Source organism: Myotis yumanensis, unplaced genomic scaffold (assembly GCF_028538775.1).
Source record: "Myotis yumanensis isolate MYYU_CA2020_CCGP unplaced genomic scaffold, mMyoYum1.0.hap1 SCAF_13, whole genome shotgun sequence".
Classification (NCBI taxonomy): domain Eukaryota; kingdom Metazoa; phylum Chordata; class Mammalia; order Chiroptera; family Vespertilionidae; genus Myotis; species Myotis yumanensis.
Window position 1 is genome coordinate 17,220,960 of NW_027223764.1, and position 6,321 is coordinate 17,227,280.

Sequence of the window (6,321 nt, forward strand, 5' to 3'; positions counted from 1 at the left end):
GATTCTAAATTCTATTCTCCACTAAAAGGAGCAAAGCCCCTTGGAAAATGGCTCATTCCAAGGCTGTGGCAAGGAAGGTAGGCGATGAGCTGGAACAAATTGTGCCAGAAAATAAAGGACTACTCAAAAAATGTCAAAAGAACAAAGGAACCCTAACTGGTTTGGCTCAGTGGATAGAGCATCAGCTCGCAGACTGAAGGGTCCCGGGTTCGATGCTGGTCAAGGGCATGTACCTTGATTGCAGGCTCATCCCCAGCCCCAGGGCCGGGTGCAAGAGGCAACCAATTGATGTGCCTCTCTCACATCTATGTTTCTCTTTTTGTCTCTCTCCCTCCCTTCCACTTTCTCTAAAAATCAATGGGAAAAAGAAAAATAAAAATAGATGGGAAAATATTGTTGGGTGAGGATTAAAAAAAAAAAGAACAAAGGAGCCAGTTTGAAGGGACTTCCACTAGCAAATCAGGGACAATGTAAGCATCAAAACAAATAGTCACAGGAACAGATTATAACCTAAATAAAATAAGAATGCATAAGTCTATACTAATATTATCTAAATAAATAAATATGAAAGGAAAGCTCTTCCTTACAGTAGAAGGAATAATGAAATTAGAAATTCACCGTTCCCAACCATTACAGTAATTGATTCAGATGAGAATCATTCATGGATACTAAAACTAATAGGTGGGCCCTAGCCAGTTTGGCTCAGTGGATAGAGCATAGGCCTGCTGACCAAAGGTTCCTGGGTTCGATTCCGGTCAGGGGCACATACTTCGGTTGCAGGCTCCTCCCTGGCCCAGACCCTGGTCGGGGCTCGTGCAGGAGGCAACCGATCAATGTGTTTCTCTCACGTCGATGTTTTTCTCTGTCTTTCCCTCTCTCTTCCACTCTCCCTAAAAATCAATAGAAAAATATCCTCAGGTGAGAATTGAAAATACAAACAAATAAAACTAACAGGTGAAAGTTTGATGAGAAACAGGATATTTATATAGTTTCAAAGTATGTTCCAATAAGATATTTACTAATTACAAAGCAAATAGTAACAACTTAGTAGTATAGTAGGGAAAACAGTGGAAAACACTAGAACTCCATTGCAGTACTCCTTCTTGAATAAAGTCTTTCTTACCATCTTTAACAGCAGTGTCTTGAAATTTTTTTCTTTACCAGAGTCAAGTCAACATCATGTGATCTCTGATATGTTAAACTGGAAAACACCACATCAATTCAGCAGCAATGCATAATCATGAGGAAACATCAGATAAACATAAATTGAGACACAACCCCGCTGGTCTTTATTGTTCAAAAATATCATAAAAGACAAAGGAAGGCAGAGAAACTGTTTCTGGTCAAAGGAGACTAAAGAAACATGAAAGCAACGCAATGATCCTGTTTGGGATCTCAGACCAGAATGAAAATGGTTATGAAGGACATTATTGGGACAAGTAGCAAGATTTGAAATAAGGACGACAGAGAGAGAAAGCAGCAGGGCAAAAGGTTAACAGTTGGTAAATCTGGTAGGAGGATAAACAAGAGTTCTTTGCACTATTCTGGCAACTTTCTTCTAAGTTTGTAATAATCTCTAACTAAAAATAAAAATGTAAAAAGTAAATTGAATCTCTGGGTCAAAAGGATACACATTTAAAATGTACTACACATCTATATTACAGATTTTGTTTTAATCTTGGAGAATTGTCTTTATGCGTGTAAGCCTCCTCAAATCTTGTTTTGAAACAAGGCAGGTTCCAAGTAAATCTTGGGTTTCACATTAAGTAATGTGTCCTGATTTCCCTTCCCTCTCTATCCTCTTGGGCCCAAACCCTTGGAGTCTCAATTTCCCCCGTCTCTGAGGGATCTGCATTGCTCACACACATTTCTCCCAAGGCTCCCACTTATGCTCTGGAAATGCCCATATGCTGCACACGAGTTTACCCCTATCCTCTGATTAGAGGCTTTTGAAGGAGGTGCTGCCACTCAGCTCAGTTCAGCCGGCCCTGGACTTCCAAACCCCAGTGCTTGCTCCTGGTCCTGTGGATCTAAGGGAGTCCTTCAGGGAGCCTGGATGCTTCCTTCTTTGATCTTTTCTTTGAACTTGACATTTAGATGCTTAGAAATCATAAAACATCTGGGCTGCCAGGGATCTTGCTGGTCATCCGGGTCCAACCCCCTCAATTTACATTATGCTGGGAAACCAAGGCCAAAGAGAAGTGACTCACCCCAGGTCACACAGTAGGTAGGAATCCAGAGGTCCTAGATCCCAGCAGGGCTTGGGCCACCAAACTCTGATCCTGATGGCCTCCTCCTCCTGGCCTTGTCCCAGCCTTACCCAACCCTGGCATCTCACCTGGAGCCCTTCACTCAATGAATTTTGACCAATTTTTAGGCCACCTCTCAACTGAATAGCTCACATTCTACTCAAGGGAGCAGGCCAGGTGCTAAAGTCCTGTATAGAAACTATTAACTCAATCTCCACAAAACTTTGATGTGGATATAATTATTATTCCCATTTTATTTTATTTATTTATTTTTCTTTTTTTTTTCCCCCCAAAACATATTTTATTGATTCTTTACAGAGAGGAAGGGAGAGGGATAGAGAGTCAGAAACATTGATGAGAGAGAAACATCGATCAGCCGCCTCCTGCACAACCCCCACTGGGGATATGCCGGCAACCAAGGCACATGCCCTTGACCGGAATCGAACCTGGGACCCCTGCGACGCTCTATCCACTGAGCTAAACCGGTCAGGGCTATTATTCCCATTTTAAAATGAGGAAAATGAAGCCTACAGAGGTTAACAACTAACCCAAGGTCATGCATAGAGAATGCATTTGGGAAATATGACAGTAGCCTTAACCTCTAGGCCACACTGCCTGCCTCTTCATTAATGAGACACACTCAGAAAAATTTAAGGAACATCAATTAAACAGCTACTGTGTGCAGAACACTGGACTAGACACACTAAGGGGCTCATGAATTGAGCCGTGATGGAGGGGAGTATGGAGGATTTCTAGGAGATCATATGTACCATTGGGGAGAGGCTTCTTGAAAGAGGCACCTGACAGAGGCTTTAAAGGATGCATAGGATGCCGACAGAGTGATGGGGAGGAGGGGTTTGAAGAAGCACTGAGGAGGAACCATGGCAGCAGAAGCAGGAAGCAGCAGGGTTTCACTGGAAGATCAGGCTTCAAAGCTAAGTGGAGGCCACACTATGAAAGACTTTAATGACAAGGTAAGGAGTTTTGGAGGGTCATTCAAGTCTTTGAGCAGAAGAGTAGCCTAAGGAGCACCTGGCTGGGACGATGTGAGCCTGAGCCATGACCTTGATATTGGTCATGTATTGGTGGTGTAGCACAGCCGGGCACCAGAACTGAGTCCCTAGGGCATTTGCTAGAGCTCACAGCCTATGGAATTCAGTTCTCAGAGCCAGGTGGCCAAAGTTCTCTCAGCCTGGATGCTGCCCTCCCATGCTCACGCCTGTGAATTTTCCCCCATTCCCAGGATGGGTCAGATAAGGAACATGGGATCTCCAGATTCCTACCATCCCAGGGAGGGTCTAGCTTGGAGCTGAAAATAGGGCCTGTTGCTAGGGAAAGGGGCAAAGGTTCTTTACATTTCAAAAGGAATTAATATAAGATATGAGGGGAGAGAACTAAGAGCCAAGGCAAGAATTCTGTGGGCACTGCCGAGTTAGTCCCATCATCTCATGCCCAGATGTGCTCCTCCTCCTAGTGGGACCAGAGGTGAAGCTGGAGGGGTCAGGGGTTGGGAGAAGAGCCAGAACATACCTACTGAGAAGGGCATCTTTCTAGGGACGAAGTGGCTTCCTGAGCCAGAAGGGAGCTCCAAATGTGGATCCCCAAGATAGCAGCCCAGCAGTCCCAGCTCCCCGAAGATCTCATCTGAAGTACCTGAAAGATAGGAGACCGGTGGAGAAAGATTTCCCTGACACACACTTTCACTTTCTAGAGAGTCAAACTGAGGGCTGGGTACTATTCCCACTCACAAGGCCGACCTGCAGCCTATCCCTCAAGAGGGAAAGGCAAGCCAGCAGGCTCAGGAGCCACCCTACCCTCACCCTGCTTGAGTTGAAAGAAAGGGGGTGGCGCTTACCAATGAAGCCTCCTCTCTCGCTCCAGGGACTGGATCTGCAGTGATGCTCTCAAAGAGAGCTCCTTAAATAGGGCTCCATCTGCCCCAGCCAACTCCTGCCCCGCCCCGGCCCCCGCCCTGGCTCTTCTGAGAAAGGAGGAAGGTGTGGGAGGGCTGGGCACACTGCCCAGAGAGCCCTTTCTGACCTCAAGCAAGAATGGGGATACCCCTTCTGCTCCCCCCCCCCCCCCCCCAGTGTCCCCTTCCTCACCTCAGTCTCCGAGTCTCTCTCAGCCTTTGAGACCAACCAGCTGGGTCCTTTCTCTGCTCTTACTGTCTGGGAAATCTGCCCTTTATGCCTAATTCCTCAAACATAAGCTTCTAGCTTTCCCAATCAGCTAAGGAGACCCAAGAACCCAAATAGCAGCTGCAAAATTCACTTGAGGGAATGGGGAGAGAGGAGGCATTGTTCTGCGTCCTTTCAACCTGTGTGGCTTTAAACTGCACCCAAAGGGCAGGTGGGGGTCTGTTCCCAACTTGGGGAGGGAGAGACTGAGAGAAAATGAACATCTTAAGGTCCGGCCGGCTGTGGAATGCTGAGCAGGACAAGTGTTCCCAGAAGCCCCCACTTTACAGTGTGTGTGTGTCCTTGTGTCTGTGTCTGTCTCTCTCCTCAGTCCACCCGCTGTCCTCTGACCCCAGAACCTGGCCCCTGCTACACAGAGTTGGCACTCTCCACAGTTCGAGCTGGGAATTTAGGGGTTCACCCCAAGAGGTCTTTCCCATCATCCTTCCCTGAAAGCTCAGGAAGTTCTCTCTGATGAAGATATCTAGTTACAGCCAAGAACAGGCGGTGGGGGAGGGGAGAGGCAGTGTCAGGGATGGCTACAGGAGTCTTAGGGGCCAACTAGGGACAGCTACTGAGGAAAGCCAAAGCGGCAGTTCCTGCGATGGGGGTGCAGGGAGAGGAGAGTGATCATCAGTATTGTGCAATGGGACGGGGTGCAGCAGGGAGGATGAGAGATGGGGGACGGGGAGAAATGGTCAGTCTAGAGAGCGGGCACAGGCCTGAGGCTGTGGAGCTACCCACCCTCCCCTTCCCTGGGGCCAGTCGGCCGAGTTCAAAGTGACTTACCACACCCCTCATTAACCCCAGCAGCGCCGACCGGCAGCGCAGTGCTTTCATGGGAGCACAAGGCCAACTGTGCTCCCTCCTTCCCCCTCCCCTGTCTGCCCCTCTCCAGCCGCCAACATCTTGCTGTCCTGGTGGGAGCTGCAGTGAGAAACTGGGCTGGAAGAGGGAGCAGTGGTCCCCCTTTCCCCCCTATTTTGGTACTGACTCAAGTCCTTAGGGGCGAGGGGAGCATGGGACTTTCTACCGTGGACTGAGACTCCCGAGGGCAGCGACAGTCTCTGGGTCCTCAGCTCCGTTCAAGGGGACTAGCCCTGAACAGGAGCGCATCCCTGCAGACTGGGGATGAATGAGCTCATTCTTAAAGGGAACTCTTTCCCTAATGACCCACTATGGGGGGTTTTGAGAGGAAAACTCCCCACGGGGTAGCTTCCCCACAGGGTAGCACCCGAAAGCGGAGGCCGCAGGAACAGAAAGAGGAAGCGGAGGCCGTGCTGAGTCCGGGGTTCAGGTGCCCTGTCCTACAGAAGCCCCGTCCACACGGGCATGAAGGCACCGGCGGGAGCATGGCCCGCGGGCCTCCGGGATCTGAGCGCAGGTCGATCCTCACCCGAACACCTTCTTCCCACCCCGCCCCCGCCCAACCCAGGACCCAGACCCTGTAACCCCCCAAGCCCCCGGCCTTGGGGAGACATTTCTGCAAAGGGAACAGATACGGTGGGGAGCAGAAGAGTTGACTGGGTAACAGGACTTGAACCTGGATGGGACAGGAAGGGGGAGAGGCGCTGGGGTTTGGGCAAGAAGACCAGGCCTGGGGAAAGGGGCCACCAGATCCAGCCAGGGAGCCTTACGGAAGGACGGAGAGACAAGGGGAGCAGGAGAAAGCTATAGGTTTCGAGGGCGGAGACTGTGGCAAAGAAATAAGGCGGATGGGAAGACACCGGATGGGGTCGTTGGTGGAAGACGCGGAAGCAGGCGGCGATACCGTCGGACGCTGCGCCTCCACCCACGGGCGGCGCCTCCAACTTCAGCGCCTCCCTCCCCGCAACACACGTGGCCGCGGCGGGGGCCCGGCCCAGCCCGGAGGCGAATTTGAAAAGGGAGCG